The sequence below is a fragment of the Struthio camelus genome, chromosome 2, assembly GCF_040807025.1.
Source record: "Struthio camelus isolate bStrCam1 chromosome 2, bStrCam1.hap1, whole genome shotgun sequence".
NCBI lineage: Eukaryota > Metazoa > Chordata > Aves > Struthioniformes > Struthionidae > Struthio > Struthio camelus.
In genome coordinates, this window is record NC_090943.1 from 31,255,356 (window position 1) to 31,272,132 (window position 16,777).

The 16,777-nt window shown below is 40.2% G+C and overlaps 1 long non-coding RNA gene across 1 annotated transcript in view; it reads right to left on the reverse strand.

Annotated features, from left to right (window-relative positions):
- Positions 1 to 7,982: 7,982 nt before the first annotated feature.
- Positions 7,983 to 16,777, reverse strand: part of LOC138066167 (uncharacterized) — a 62,836-nt gene continuing 54,041 nt past the window's right edge. The window contains exons 2-3 of the long non-coding RNA XR_011139409.1: positions 14,190 to 14,273; positions 7,983 to 8,148 (exon numbers count right to left, since the gene is read on the reverse strand). This is a non-coding gene — a long non-coding RNA (uncharacterized lncRNA). The remainder of the gene's footprint in view (positions 8,149 to 14,189; positions 14,274 to 16,777) is intronic.

Here is a 16,777-nt window from a genome sequence, read left to right on the forward strand (position 1 = left end):
AGCAGGGCAATAAGTAGGATTGCAACCCGGGACTTCAGGAGAGCTAATTGAATCCCAAGGGTTCTGGCCCTAGAAGGAAGAGGGGTCCAAGAGAGCTGGTTAATATTCAAGCATCCCTTCCTCCAGGCTCAAGAATGGTGCATCCCTATGAGCAAGGAGTTGAGCAAAGCGGGCTGGAGACCTACATGGACGAGCAAGGAGTTCCTGGCAAAACTCCAACAGAAGCAGGAAGTGTACAGGAGGTGGAAGCAGGGACAGACCACTTGGGAGCAATATAGGGATGTTGTCACAGTTTGCAGGGATGTGACGTGGAAGGCCAAGGCCCATTTGGAATTAAATCTGGCAAGGGATGTCAAGGACAGCAAGAAGGGCTTCTTCAAATCCATCCTTAACAAAAGGAAGGCTAGGGAAAATGTGGGCCTGCCACTGAATGGGGCAGGGGCCCTGGCAACAGAGGACAGAGAGAAGGCAGCAATACCGAATGCCTTCTTTGCTCCAGTCTTCACTGCTAAGGCCCGCCCTCAGGAATCCCGGACCCTGGAGACCAGGGAGGAAGTCTGGAGGGAGGAAGGAAGGCTTTCCCTTGGTGGAAGAGGCTCTGGTTAGAGATTGTTTAGACAAACTTGACACCCACAAGTCCGTGGGCCCTGGTAGGATGCACCCATGAGTGCTGAGGGAGCTGACAGACATCAATTCTAGGCCTCGATCACCTTTGAAAGGACATGGAGAACAGGAGAGGTGCCTGAGGCCTGGGAGAAAGCCAGTGTCACCACAGTCTTCAAAAAGAGCCATTCAGGAAGCAGGAGCCAGGGAACTGCAGGCCTGTCAGCCTCACCTCCATCCCTGGAAAGGTGATGGAACAGCTCCTCCTGAATACCATCTCTAAGCATGTGGAGGATAAGATGATCAGGAGTAGTCAGCCTGGGTTCACCAAAGGCAACTCATACTTAACCAACCTGATAGCCTTCTGTGATGGAATGAGTGGCTGGATAGATGAGGGGAGAGGCAGGGCAGTGGATGTTGCCTACCTTGACTTTAGCAAGGCGGTTGACACTGTCTCCCATCGCATCCTCCTAGGTAAGCTCAGGCTTACTTAAGTGCAGGCTGGATGAGTGGACGGTGAGGTGGATTGGGAAGTGGCTGAATGGTGGAGCCCAGAGGGTTGCGATCGGTGGCACAGAGTGTACTTGGAGGCCTGTATCTAGGGGTGTCCCCCAGGGGTCAGTACTGGGTCGAGGATTGTTTAACTTGCTCCTCAGTGCCCTGGATGAAGGGAGAGAGTGCGTCCTCAGCAAGTTTGCTGAGGATACAAAACTGGGAGGAGTGGCTGGTACCCCAGAGGGCTGTGCTGCCAACTCAGAGGGACCTGGACAGGCTGGAGAGATGGGCAGAGAGGACCCTCGTCAAGTTCAGCAAAGGCAAGTACAGGCAGTCCTGCACCTGGGGAGGAAGACCCCCATGCACCAGGACAGCCTGGGAGCTGACCTGCTGGAAAGCAGCTCTGCGGAGAAGGACCTGGGAGTCCTAGTAGACAACAAGTTGAGCATGAGGCAGCAGCGTGCCCTTGTGGCCAAGAAGGCCAATGATACCCTGGGCAGCATTGCCAGCAGGTGGAGGGAGGTGATCCTGCCCCTCTCCTCAGCCCTGGAGAGGCCCCATCCGGAGTCCTGCGTCCAGTGCTGGGCTCCCCAGGACAAGAGAGACACGGAGCTCGTGGAGCGAGTCCAGTGAAGGGCTACTCAGGTGATGAAGGGGCTGGAGCATCTCTCCTATGAGGAAAGGCTCAGAGAGCTGGGCCTGTTCAGTGTGGAGAAGAGAAGCCTGAGGGGGGATCTGATCAATGTGTCAAAGTATCTGAAGGGCAGGAGTCAGGAGGATGGGGCCAGACTCTTCTCAGTGGTGCCCAGCAATAGGACAAGGGGCAATGGGCATAAACTAGAGCACAGGAAGTTCCATCTGAACGTGAGGAAAAGCTTCTTTCCTGTGAAGGTGACTGAGCAGTGGAACAGGTTGCCCAGAGAGGCTGTGGAGTCTCCATCCCTGGAGATATTCCAAAGCTGTCTGGACACAATCTGGGGTAACATGCTCTAGGTGACCGTGCTTGAGCAGGGGGGGTTGGACTAGATGGTCCCCAGAGGTCCCTTCCAACCTCAGCCATTTTGTGGTTCTGTGACGTGACTACAACTTCCCGCAAAAGAAGGAAGCTGTCATCAGAGCACAATATATCTTGGAATCAGTGTTGTAATTAGTCCTTATCAGAAGCTGATTCAGGCAACTTGTTGTCACAGCTATGCTGCTGTTGTACTCAAGTTGCCTTGTAAACTTGTCTTGGCAGGGCTCTGCAGTACACGTTGTAGGTACACATATGATCGTAGGGCATAAACTGCATTTTCATCATAATATATAGCAGTGTGGGGAGACAGAAGGGGCACAGCCATTTGTGTTATGGGTCTGACATCTGTGTTCCATCTGGAGCTTCATTCTGCATTGCACCAAGCATTGTTTAATGTACGGCCTTCCATATCTTCATGCAGTTCCAAATACTCCCAGCAATATCTGGAGTGTATCAACCATCAGGATAACTGCTGTGCCCCGTTTAGCACTCTACACAAGCTCCCTGGTGAGGAGAGAGCTTGCACAGGCCCATGGCATCAGGGTTGAATTTCACTTCTGTTTGGAGGACCCATTCTATGCATTCATACGCATTCAATCTCCAATATTAGGGGAAAAATGGCACTACTTATTTCTCAGCTCCTCTTTGAGCAATAGTCTGCCCCTTATCTTCTCCCATCATTGTGAGACTGAAAATGATACTGTCTTTGTAAGCCATGGGAATCCATTAGTTTGATAATCAAAAGAATTGTTCCTTCAGTGTATATATTGTGGCCAGAAGTTCAGGCTGGATGAATTCCTGCTATTACAACTCTTGCATTCAGTATATCATTAGATGTTGTGTAAACTGTCTTCTCTTATGAAAAACACTGGGTTGATAATCTTTTGTCCTACTGGAAGGAATTTAGATATTTATGTGATGAGAACTAAGACCAATAAACTTTATAGATCAAAGAGTGTGAAAGCTATGGAGCAGGCTGTGATCAAATCTTGCTAGTCTGCATCAGGACCCTAATTTTGTTCCGGCAATATAGTCTTATATTCTTTTTTTTTTCCAATGTCACTGGTACATAGGGCTACTACACCAGTGCCTGACTACCCAAAAATAAGCTGCACAGAGATCAACACATTTCTCTACCACCTCTTAGAAATGAGAATATATTCTGCAGTCAGTCCAATTATTGATTTTTTAAATACTTAGTTTCTTTTTCAGAATGAAAAACGTGCATTATTTCTGGCCTTCTGACTGCAAAGGTGTTTTGGAACATCTAGTCTTAATTTCCTCAATGGCTTGCTTATATATTTATATACACATACACACACGCACATGTACACACACACAAAGTAATAAAACTTTGTAGCTAGGAGACTGCAGAGTTCCAGTTTGAATAATAAAAAGCATAATGCCTCAGGAAGGATTAGCAGAAGAGTTCAGATGGGCTTTATCAGTATCTATTCACATGTCCGCTGGATAGAAGTGGGACACAGGTATTCATTGCTACAAGGCTAAAGTTTCTGGAATTACATTACCAGGAAGAGAAGTTGTGTATAATTTAAAGGTGAATTTGCACACATGATAAATCTTGACCACACTCTGATAACAAAGAGCTGATAATTAAAGCTGACAAGTTTTTTTTGGTTTGTTTATCTTTGAAACCGATGTTGAGAAAATAAATTGTTTCTTAGTTTTATTCCTATGTTTCACAGGACAGTAATTGTGCTATGGTGATTTTTCCATTTTCCCTTTTCCTTCATTTCCATATTCAAAAGGTAAATGCTTAGACTGTTAGCTGCTCGGGTTAATTCTTTGCAGGACAATAGGATAAGAACCCAAGCAAACAATTTCTTTCTCGGATTAGCCATATGCCAAACACAGCTGTAGTTCTACCTTCTGATTATCTCCCTGTTTCAATTTCATTTAGAGGATAACTTGTATTAATAATGGAATAGATCGCTTTCTCTAGACATTAGGAATACATTTTTATTTTTTAGAAAGAGCTACTAATTCTCAGTATATAACTACCCAAATATCAAATGCCAAAGACAGGATCATAGGATAGATTGGAAGGAATCGGTACAGTCAGCTTAAATAAGACCAATATTTGTCTTAGTAAGTTTATGAGCACATACGCCATCTTAATTTAAAAAAAATGTAGATAAATTGAGTTTCTGATCTGTTTCATTGTCTTGATCTTTATGTATCGGTTCATCCATGACTATTCCACCCTGCGTATTTGGAGAAAAGAATTTGTAAAATTACATGCCCAAACAGATTATAACTACCTGGACTTTTTGTTATGTATTTGTTTGTAATTTAACTAATTTTAGTGTAAGCTCTACCTATCTGTATGCAATCACTTTTCAGAAGAGTTTTAAGAGGAGAGTTTCTATGATTATTTCACCCTAAACTCGTTTAAAAGTCACCAAAAAAAACAAACATGGTAATACAAGAAGTATCACTAGCCAGTCACCTCCCTCAAGAAACAAAATCATGGAGCAGATGTTTAGTTGGATAAAAAAGAGTAACCATTCTATTTATTTCATCTGGATAATTGTATCCATGGGCAGCAGTAGAACTCCATGGATTTATACTATCTGAAGATTGGTCTAACTCTATTTTTCCTACCCCTTTCATCCTAAGATTCACCTTACCTTCCTGTCAGGATATAGGGTATCCAGGGGTGAATTATATGCAACCCTCTATAGAGTAAGTGAAGGAGGAAGTTTGACTTTAGGAGCTGTCATGGAAGGTTTGGTCTAGGAGAAGTTAGGAAAATGGATTTTAATGGAAAATTGACACTAGGTGTCAATCACCCTGTCCTTTCTGTGACTCTGGTTAGCCCGTGGAAATCTCCCGCTGCCATAATTAAAAATCATTGGTAGAGGGCTGACACCTGCCCTAAAAGCCCATACCTGTCAATGACGCAGAATGTTCCTGAAGGACGGCGGGTCTACACAGTAGTCTACAAACAGGTCCGCATTATAATTAGGAATCAAAAACAGACCAATAAGAGCAGAGGTCTAGACAAATCCCACCAATCACTAAACATTAGTTGCCTGAGGGCCCAAAGTGGAATTGATGTAAAAGGGTCACATGCTCAAGCAGCAGTGGTTTCTTGGTGATAATGGAGGGGATGAGGAGCTGAATTCACTGAAGTGACTTGGGCAGAAGAAGGCTTGGCAGCCTTTCCTAAGGCTTTCCTGAGTGAAGATCTCTTCCCTGGAGGGCTGCAGGACAGTCAACACTGCCATGCCCCCTGACCAGGGATGCTGGGTCAGGCAGCTAGGAGTCCCTCCTTGCTGGTAACATTGGTGGATGTGTGAGTATACCCCTGGGTGCAAGGAGGGGTGTGTACTAGTGTGTGGCCTGCTTATTAGTAACTGAAGTGGCACACTAACTTGAGTGTGGGCTGTTTACCTTTGGAGCATGCATTGTGGTGGCCTGCTTTGCCTGGTGTGGCCTGCTGAGAGACCCTTGGGCTTGAAGTGGCACCCCCACTCTGGGTGTGACCTGCTTACCGCTTCCCCCCCTCTCTGCCCTGTGCCTTCTGGTGCAACCAGCAGCTGCCTTTCACTCACCAGTCTGAGCTTGTGTATATACATATATGTACCTGTGAATATTGTAACTATTCTTGCTCTGTGTTATGTGTGGAGTTTGACTGTATAGTTGTTCATTAATTAATTGTATATTGTTGTTATTGCTAGTTTTCAATTATTATTACTACCTGTGATGCACAGTAGACTTTTTTGTTCTGGGCTGTTATTTGTGAACTCTAAGTGACAGGGATACCTACACTGCCATTCCCTACCTTTCCTGTAGCATGGAGTGCTGTGAGGACCAAAATATTGGGATGCACTGTGATTGGCTCAGCTGCCTCATCTGAGCCTCCTGCAACAGGAGCAGAGCCTGCATAAGTCAAAGTCTGTCCTAAATATTCAAGTCAGCTGTTGATAGAATAACAACTGGTGCAGGGAAAATGGGGAAGAGTACATCCTCTTTTCTCTATTAGGAAAACTCAGTGGCTGATTGCCAGCTTTGAGATGATTCTCTCAGTTGCAGCACTAGGTAGAGTAGTGGAAGTCTCCTATTCCGTAGGAGCAGAGGGTCACTTCAGCCCAGAACATAGGTGAAGGAAATGCAGAAGTTTGGACAGAAAATATATATGGCAGTTACCATTCTGCTTTTCCCCTGTTGCTGTGAGTGGGAACCAGTTTGCTTTTTCTAACATCTGTTACGAGTAGATTAATTCCATGTACATCTATTGTTGACTCGTGTGATGAAGAAACATTACATTTGAAGTTGATGGGAAAAAAAACTCAGAACATTATACATACAGGATATTCATTCTTCATGCTTATTTCATTCTTATGTTGTCAAAATTCCACTAGCATGAATATGTTAAACAGATACGTTAGACGCTGTGGAAATGCAGCATTCCTGCAAGAATGTCATCTGAGTTACAAATCATATCACAGCAAGCTGATGGTCTTTACAATAAAGGAGACTTTGACAAAGAGTAAAGAAGCCTAATGCAAAATATTTCTCTGTGACGTAACTGATTCATAAGTAATACACAGGTAAATAAGGCCTACATAATAAACTCTCCCTTTATTTGGGATTTTGAAATGTCACTACAGTTCTTGGTTGCTACCTGCACTTCAACGTGTATTGATAGCTGCAGATACAAAATGGAAAAAAAAAACTACAGAATGTAAACTGTCTGCTACAAGACATAGGGAACAAACCTTTTAAACTAGAAATTTTAACCTTACAAATCTATAGTTGAAGAATGATGTAGAATTAAGTCTTTATGATCTCATTCCACTGATCTCTTTTACATTCCCAGTATCTCACTCATTTGAGTAACAGCTCTGGGCTTCAGTGATACATGTGCTCCTATAAGATCTTCTACACATGACCAAAAAAGAGCAAAGTCATCTTCTTAATTTGCCAGGTAAGTATAAGGCTCGGGGTAATTTTCATTATGACTAAATATAATATAACTCCATAAAGAGTATCAAAAAAAGTTTAAGATAAATTGTTTTTGAGTATAAACAAGTTTCCCCAGAACACCCTTTCATATCATGCAGCTATACTAGAGGCAGGTTATGAAAAAATTGATCCTTTGAGGTATTACATGACTTGTCTATGGCATGCAGTGTGCTTCCAAGATAGATGTTTTTCAGACATAGCTTGAACACTAAAGTATGGGCTAAGTATGGGCCCATTTTTTGACAAAGGTCTGTTTTACAAAAACTTGTCTTTGCTGTGCTTACCGTGCCCTCTCCCTCTTCCTTTATATACAGACTCTGAGCCCACAAAAGGAGGAGTGTTGCCTAATAAGGTTGTCTGGGAAAGATCTGGTTTTCCTGGGTTTTGCTGGAGATTTTGGTCTACTTCTGCATTACTGCTGTAGAGAAGAACTTAGATTTGAATCTGAATCCAGTCTTCTACACAGTTCAGAAGATCTTGCAGAAATGTTGATGATGGAAGACAGAAGTTACTTTGTCTCTTTTGTGCAAAGAGATGACAGCAGCTGATATATAAGTTATCTTGGTCAAAGAGAAATCTGACATATGCAACTTTTCTGTGGCATTCGTCTACCACCCATGAGAACCAATGTGCAAGTAAGAGGGAAAAGAAAAGCTGTAAAATATGCAAAAGGCAGGTTTTCAGCAGAACAGTTTCTGCTATTAAATTCTTGATCTTGCCTTCACACACACTTAGACTTTTGTATTACCATAGGAGTTTAAATGAAGGAATTACCGTTCTGTACAATACAATTTTTGGTTACAGAATAGGTTACCATAAGTGCTAAGAATATCTTATTAGCAAATCTAGATGATAGTTGCCAAGTGGCATCATTAAATCTTTTGTACAAACAAACTGTGGCCTTACCTCCAACAAGGAGTGACCTTAACTTGGGTATGAATGGCAGTGAAGCAATTCAAGCTTAGCTTTAAGCCATGGTAGTTTTGGATTCAGCTGTTGGGTAAGTATAAGCAGCTTCTTGTGTCAACTCTGCGGAAGTTTCACTGGGGAAGGAAAAAATACTATTAGATCATATCGAAACATCTCTTGAAAAATCAGAACATTTCCTTGTGAAATGGTCTCAATTCAACTGTTCTTAACTTTGCATGAGATAAAACATTACAAAATCAAAAAGAGTTAAGTTCAAGACTAAGTTTGGATTGACTTTAAAAGACTGTTGTTTTTGAGGTTTTTTAACTATGTCAATGCGTTAAATGATTTTTGTATTTGAACAATCCCAAAATTCAGAATCTCAATCCTTAACAGAATTTCTACCCTCTGAAAAGATCTGCCCCTTATAAGATGCTTTCATTCAGGCATGTGGCTTAAAACACTGTGCTTTAAGATAGTGACCCTAAATAGCTGTCACTGGAAACATCCACCCACTAGGAGAAAGGCTTCCAAAAAGAAAAAAAACATTAACCACTTAACAATTTTTGGAAAAGAATACTGCTTCCAAGGTCAGTTCTATACAGTCATTTTTACTGTACTGGAGTCACACTTTAAAAATTCCTCTTTTATGAACAAAGTCTTTAGCACATCCCAAAGAGCAGGTAAGAAACACGCTCTGACTGTTCTGACAAGGTTATGTATTCATGAACTGCTGAGTCACATTCAAAGATAAACCCCAATTCCCTGAAATCTGTAATTGAAAAGCTAACATGAGATCCATAGCAAGTGAGAAGAGACCAGGCTGAACAAGAAAGAGGTGGACTGGAAATCAAATGCCATTATATACAGCATGAACACTGAGATATTTTAAACCATCCTCTGTAAATATTATAAGGTGTATACCTGGAGAAGCTGAAGGGAAGTAGTGTAGCTATCAGCATTAAACAACAATCTAAATTCAGGAAAACTTGCACCAGCTAAACCATGGCCAGTCTGTCTATAGCATACTTATCTGCATGATCTACTTCACCTGATGCCATCACATTTTAAATTAATTTCATTGTATAACAAAATATCGACCATTTTTAAGCCTGACCACGTTGAATAGTTTTAGTCAGGTTATCTGTCAAAAGTGGACTAATTGAAGATATTTGCTCCTTTAATCTGAAAAGAAACTGAGGGAAACAGTTGTAACAATTCCACATTTGTTCTGGTACAGATAATATTGATGAAGAATGAGAGTGTTAGTCCTTAAGCACAGCTCACAAAGAAGTAACCTTCAGTTCACAAGGTGTGACCTGTACTGTGGAGTAACCAAATATTATGCAGCCTAGCAGCAAACCCATTTCCATCTCGTCAGGGGTGGCAAGAGCACAGCTGCTCCCTAAGCCCCAGCTGAGGGCCGGTCAGGGCTAGGAAGGCCTCCGTTGGTACTCTCAGGGCTCTAACTCATCTCTTCTAGCTGTTTTTTGAGCTACAGCAGAGAGAGGATGACATAAAGTTAGATTTAATGCTAATGTTCCCTAAAATACAAATATATACAAATTCCAAATCTTGAAAAAATATCAACAAGTATCAAAATATCAACAAGTTATGCGCAAGGGATTGGGATCAGCAGTATAGCTAGCCAGCACCCAGAATGCTTGAGCAGAAGGGATTTGGGAGCTACGGTTCAGAAGTTGCTTTAAGGTATGCTGAGCTTATGTTAAAGCAATGATTTCTGACAGAATGGCATGTTTGTTTTCTTCCAATGCTGTCAGAGTCAGTTGTTCTGAGATCTGAAAGGGCACAGTGTGTTTATTCCATGTACTGCTATAGACAAGGTAGAAAATTTGTATACCTAGTCCTCCAGCCTTATACAGGTGCTTTACTATTTCTTTCTCTCTCAAGTGTTTACGTATTTCCACATTTTGATATGATGATAGGACACAATATACTGTAAGCTCCAGCTCAATTTTTTCAGCAGGGTAAACCCTGAATTCAGCTTACTGACTAAACCCACGCTTTTGAGAGGGCAGAATAATAAGCACCAATAAGAGACAGAAAATTCTTCTACACTTTACACCAGCACAATTCAACTGCTTCTGCCAAGTGAAAGAAAAAAAATTGGTCATTTTATTCATTTTATACTTCCCAATTGAATTCCATTGTTAGGTCTATATATGGTGGAAGGCATTCTATTTTCAGGACGGTACATGAAGTAAATGTGCTCTTCGTTTAGTAAAATGGATCATTAACAATTGATGCAAAGTGGTATAATAGATATTACTGTTGTTCTTTTGCATCTAGTCCTGTGTTCAATTGGGGATTAAATTGCCTGATGTCCCACACGTTAATAATTGCTAAGGCTGACATTTACGAGGCTAACATGAAGGATGCTTCAGACTTTCAGAAGAATGTCATTTCAGAGACTGTGGATTAGGTGTTGACATGCCTAGGTGGCTTCCAGTAAGTGATTAAAATGAACTTAAACTGTTTGATGTACAGATATCAACATTCTCTTGACAAACATTAATAAGGTGTATATAAGTAATATATATATAAGGTATATATAATATCATGGTATGTTTTCAGCAACAAACAAGGTATTTCTATGCTCTCAAGTGCAGATTCTCATTGTGCAAAAATATTATCTGCTACTTAGTTTAATATTTTTAAAAAATATAATCAAACCCAATTTTTTCATGCAGAGGGGATACGTTTTTTCTGCCTTCCTAATGGTATGGAAATGTAATGATGCATTCCAGCAAAGGCATAATTCTCTCCTTTGGTGTTTATGATCAACTTCCATAAATACAGCAAAGCACTAAGCTCAGAATATAATACATGTGCCCTGGAGTAGCAGAGATGGAAATGATTGTGCCTAAAGAGATATTAGCAAGTAAAAATGAATTGCCTGTAAAACTATTTCTCCATGCTATAAGGCTGTGTGTTACAATGATCAACTTGTGCATAGTTTCTGCTGACACCCATCCTATTATGTACCTACATTACAAACCTTGGGTGAAGTATTGCCTTTTCTACCATTACCTTAGTGGAGCAGAATCTAAAAATCACTATTTCTTCCTAGTTTTCTCTGCCCATCTGGCATTGACGCAATCTTTCTACTCACCAAGTGTCACCCCTTACCTGGTACATTTCCTTTTCTCTCCGGTATCTCTCTGAGTTTAACTACCTGGAAACAAGACTTACGACTCCAAAACAAGTTAAGTGTAGGTGATTTAGCTGCAATCGTCTTACCTCTAGATATACTGGGACCAAGACTGGCCCAGGCTGGACCTCCTATGTACTCAGGGTCCCAGTTCTGGATTGCAAAACTTAGAGTGAAGCTGTGATGCTATGGCTTCATTTTCTGTGCTTAAACTAGCTGGGTTAGAACTGACTCTGGTGTAACACTTCTCTTGATATCTCTTACAGACAGTGCACCCATCTGCTCGTAGCTGGGCAAAAAGCTGACCCTGTTAAATAATGAGTTCTCTAGCTGATTTCAGATGAAATTAGATTTTTCTCATCATTGCTTGTTCTCTTTTTCCTTCTGCTGTTGTTTTGACTCTGGGATTCTATTTGAGCATGGTCTGTATGTACAGCTGTACTACATTAGTCTTTTAATTTAGAAACAAATCTCACCATTTCATTATATTCATGTAAACTAAAAACAAGAAAAGGCAAATGTGGTCTGCAACTTTTTGTACGTAGAGAGAAGAATGTCGGTCTTGACTCATACAGAAGGAAGGACAATTCTACGTGAAATTCTACGTGCCTGTTTATAAAAAACAACACAGCTAAGATACTAGTTTTGTAATGCCCTTCTAGTGAGAAATTAATCAGGTGCTGTTTAAAAGAGGGCAGACATAAACTTAAAAATGCCAGAGAAATATTTGTTAAATTCCATACTCATTGCACCTGAAGCATTCTTACCCTGCTTCCGCTTAAAGAGATGACAGCATAATTCGTGAAAAGATAAACATAGCTATCCAGGAAGGAAACCTTAAAGAGATCTACCTTAGAAAAAAGTTTTTAAAGTCTTTAAAAAATAACAGTGCCATCTTTAAATCACTCTACTATTATGGGCAGCCTACATAGAGAATACAGGGAGGGGGTCGTGGGATCAGAGTTGCTCAAACAAACAAACAAGCGTGTTTCTGCATTCCAGGAAGCTGCAGGGACCAGAAAAGCCTGCATAAGCTATTGGAGAATTACAGTAAACATGCCTTTTGATCACAAGGGCACATATTGCTGCTGTGGGGTTAAGCACAGCAGAAATAAAGTCAAGGTTTTTAAAAACTGGCCAGCTGGGGTAAATACTATTTTTATGCAAGAATTGATACATTGTTTTCCATGGGAAGATTTCATTTCAAAACAATATTGAATTGTTTGGTTTCTTTCAGAAATGATTCGCTATTTTTACTAAGTCAAAAGGAAGAAATGACAACTGTACACAGGGCTAGTTCAGTCACAGAGGCTAAACTCAATGGTTCAGTTCAGCCACATCCACTTTGGCACAGCATATTTTGAAAAGAGAATCTAATGCATAATTTGACCATTTTTTCATTTTTCCCTATGGTGGCTGCTTCTAGAGGTGTCAAAAGAGATATGGCCAGATTGTGTGTGGCATGTTAAGAACAGGTGGCACTGTCAACAATTGTAAAGATTTCATTGTAGCTATAATTACAGGTAGTGGTTTTTTACAGCCTTAGTGCCTGAAGTCATGTGATGGTTCTAGAATTTATTTTCCTTGAGAACCAAATAGTCTAAAATGCAATGCATACTCCTTGTGCTTATGGGGAAGAGCTTCACAATCTAAACTAATGATTCAAAAAGCTGACCGCGAATACAAAAAAAAGTGTGAATTTTTTTCATGGTTTTTACCCATACTTATGGGTTTTTTTTTTAAGTTTAGGCTCTAATGATGTTGTTATATGCCAGCACAGAAAAACTTGCAGTTATTTTCTGAAAGGTGCAAATAGGGAATTGAAATCTACACAGTTCAAGTGACTTGCACAGGTTTTCACAGCAAGCCTTAGTCTGACCCTAAATCTAGATCTCTGAAATCACAGACCAGTCACTCAGTCACAGCACTGTCTTAGCCCTTTGGGCAATGGTTACTTCAAAAAGAAAACTAAGAATAACTGACAGTTGAAGCTAGAGCTTCTACAGATAAGTATTTTACATTCAAAAAAAACTTACAAATTGTATAACCTGTCATAGCTACCTCTGCAGTGAAATAGAATTTCAGTAATAACCTGTGGATCCCCGCACCTTAACCAAGGGAAATTTAGATAAGACTTACAGGGGAGAGTTTAGTAACATCTCTCAAGGGTTTATTTAATTTTACAGTCTCAAGAATGTGTCCTGATTCACTCCCAAACTGAAAAAGAAAAAATGCTGGCCATTTTCTGAAGCTTCTCTGTTACAGAAGGCAGATAGAGAAGAAAGGGATCGTATTAACAGAGACTTAGAATTGTGTTGAAATCAAAAATTCCAGTGAGCTCTGCACTGCCAACATCTATACTTAAAGTACGTGATTACATTTTGGGGAAAACCAGCGTAAAGACCATGGCAGACAGATTTATTTTGAAATGATACCTATGGAAACCAAAATGAATGTAGCGGAAGGTGGACAATGCTGCAGAGATTACATAAAATACTGAAAGTCCCTGTGTTAATGCATGTGTCTTAAGCCTCCTTTTATTTTTTCTCTCTAAATATCTTCACAGGAAACTGTCTCTGTTGATTACAACTACTATTACTACTACTACTGTGGGGAAGTTGGTAAAAGATGTATTACATAAGTATTGAAAGGGCTGAATTCAGAAATAAGGTTGGTTTACATGGTATGTACTTCAGGATTTATAGCACAATTGTCTGTTCAAGAAAGGGTCACTTTGCTGTACGGTAGTTGTTTCATTTATCTTGTGCTGGGTTACAAAACAGAATGGCCTCAAAGTTGATTAAAAAGTAAACTGTACTTTATTCAATATAGTAGTAAAGCGATGCTGCATACGTTGAACTGACTTCTCCATTTCTGTCATCACAGTCTGCTCTCTGATTTCTTTTCACGTTCCAATATTCTTAAATGCTGGACACTTTCTGAGCATTTATGTGTTAAGGATTATAAAAGCTAATTGCTCCCAGGGCTAATGGCCGCTATTACCTGTAGCATGACTGGACCATTCTTCTGCCTCATTTGGTTTCCTGATTCTCCCTGCCCGTACAGTCAGGAAGTCACCTGCTATGCCTGTGTAGGATAGGAATACAATATGAGTATTTCATACTTCATATATTTCATAGGTATATGCAATAGAAATATATGCATACTGTATAGAAATTCGTATTGTATAGAATGCTCAGTCAGCACAGGGAAATTTCCAGAGTTGGATTTCACATGAATTTACCCCAAACTTTATTAACTACCTAAAAAGTCCTCAATTTTGTGTCCTCAGGTCCACTCTTAACATTTCAGACAGTAATCACAATTGCACAAGGTACAACAAGTCATACATAAAAAAGAGTGACAGTTAGGACCACTTTTTCCAAGGGTTAGGTAACCAGTGCAACTTCTCAAAGGTGAACTTCTCCAAAGTCCAGCTAATTTTTCTCTGTCCTATTCTTACTGTTCAGGTTCTTTGATAGTCCTGTTCATTCCAGGTCAGTCAACTACTTGGCGTTTTCCCCCAGGATGCATGTAAAGATCTAACTCCAGAGGTTTTTTGTTTTTTTTTTATTACATCTTCCTCTTCTGAAAATGTTATTGTATTATCTGAATATGGCTCTGTTTTTTTTTTCCTTGTCCTCATTTGCATTTGCCTAAAGTATTGTCAGATTTTATCATCTGTACCATCTTGTTACATGAGGTAACTTCTGACCAGTGAGAAATTTCATGGGGTTTAGATTTTTGTCTCATGAGTTTCTTTCATGACAGGGTATGTGCTTTCTACCTTCATAATCAATTTATTAAAAATAAGTAACATCACTGACTATGAGGCATTTTCTGCTTCACTTTGTTACTATTTTTTTTGACAATAATGGGAAATGAACCTGTTGCTGATATTGATTTGCTGTTACTGATATTAATTTGCTGTTAATATTCATTTGAATATAAAAAGAAAAGATACATTGAGGTGGTTTTATTGCTTTCCTGTGAGGCTTTTTATCTCTAGAAATTATGTCATGAAACACAGCAGTTTCCAGATAGCAAAGAAACTACTCAAAACAGATTTCATTAAAATACCTTAAGCTCCCAGAATATTCATAATTAGCCCACTTTCTGCTTCCCTTTTCCCAAGGCCTTGGTTTTCAGGTCAGCTGTGCAATACAGTTTTTAAGGTTAAAAAACTTGTTAGCTCATCAAATGGAACCAGCTCCAAAGTGCAAAGGCCTGCAAATCACCTTCTTCAGCATAGCTTTCTATTAACAAAATCCATTATAAAATCAGAACTGTATTATATATACACAGAGTGGAGGAGAGGAGAGAAAGAATTACATATGACATCCCAGTGTCCTCACTTAATGCAGTAGGTAACAGAGTTCAGGAAACCATCCACAACCAGTAGAACAGGTATACCTCAGTATCGGTGCATATTAGATATGTGAGGATCTAATTAGTCTGGAGTCTAATTAGAGTAAATAGGAAAATGCAGATGACAAAACAACAAGCAAGAACAAGACAAAAAATATGGCTGTTTACACTCCTTGGAGTCTCTCAAATCATCGCTGTTTCATGTGGTTCTCTCATATATCTTCAGTTTTGAAGCATCTCTACTGCTCATACCCTTTGCACTGAAGCTCATTTTCTATGTACTTTTCCTCTTTCTCCCACTGCGCAGCTTCCAGTTGTATGTAGAATGAATTATGTTCTGGGCTGGTCTTTGTCTTGCCTCTGGGATTCTCTTGGATGGGCTTATTCTGCACTGTTCTTAGGACTCTCAGTTGCTTTAACCTATTCCTTTTATAGCATAGCAGCCTGTGCCATTTGGAAGGATTTCTCTCATTTATTTGGAGGTATCTGTGTAGGGATAGGGTAGGCCATACATAATTAGTTATTACTCTTTTTGTATACTTTCAGAGTTCCGCGTGTGGGCCGTGGCTGTCACATCCTTCTGCCTAATGATGCCATTTTTCTGCCAAAGTCTTCATATAAGAAAGTGTATCTTTTTTTTTTTTATCCTCCTGTTTAGGATCACAGTATTCATGAAGTATCTCTGGCGCTTGTTATGGTGACTGTGTAGAACTTGTGTTGTTCATTTCTTGACTCTCCCCTTTCTTTCCTCCTTTTTCCCTTTCTTTCTTCCTTTTGAACAGTAAAGTTTCGGTTTGATTCCCTCTGGCCCTTTTCCTCCTCTTGATCTATTCTGTGTAACAGTTCAGTTCTTAATTTCACTTTTTAGTCCAAAACTGAAAATGCAATTTTCCTAGTGATCATTCTGTCTCTCCTTGTGACCGCTCTTGTCTAAATACCAAACAGGTAAGGGTGCATTTGAAGTCTGCAGTTCTCTCATTAACACTTCTGTAGTACATGACATGGTCAAGGCCATGCAGTTGCTCAACGTCTGTCCCCATCAAATTATGTTATCACTAGGTAAGAGCTGCTTCACTCTTATATTCTGTGTCACAGAGGAAAATGGATTCAGGTTACTGTGGGTACAACAGTATATGGATGTTACATAATGCTTAACAACGCTGTCCTATGACAAGAAAAATAGCGATATAAAATAAGCAGGGTATCTGCGTCAAGGAACGCGT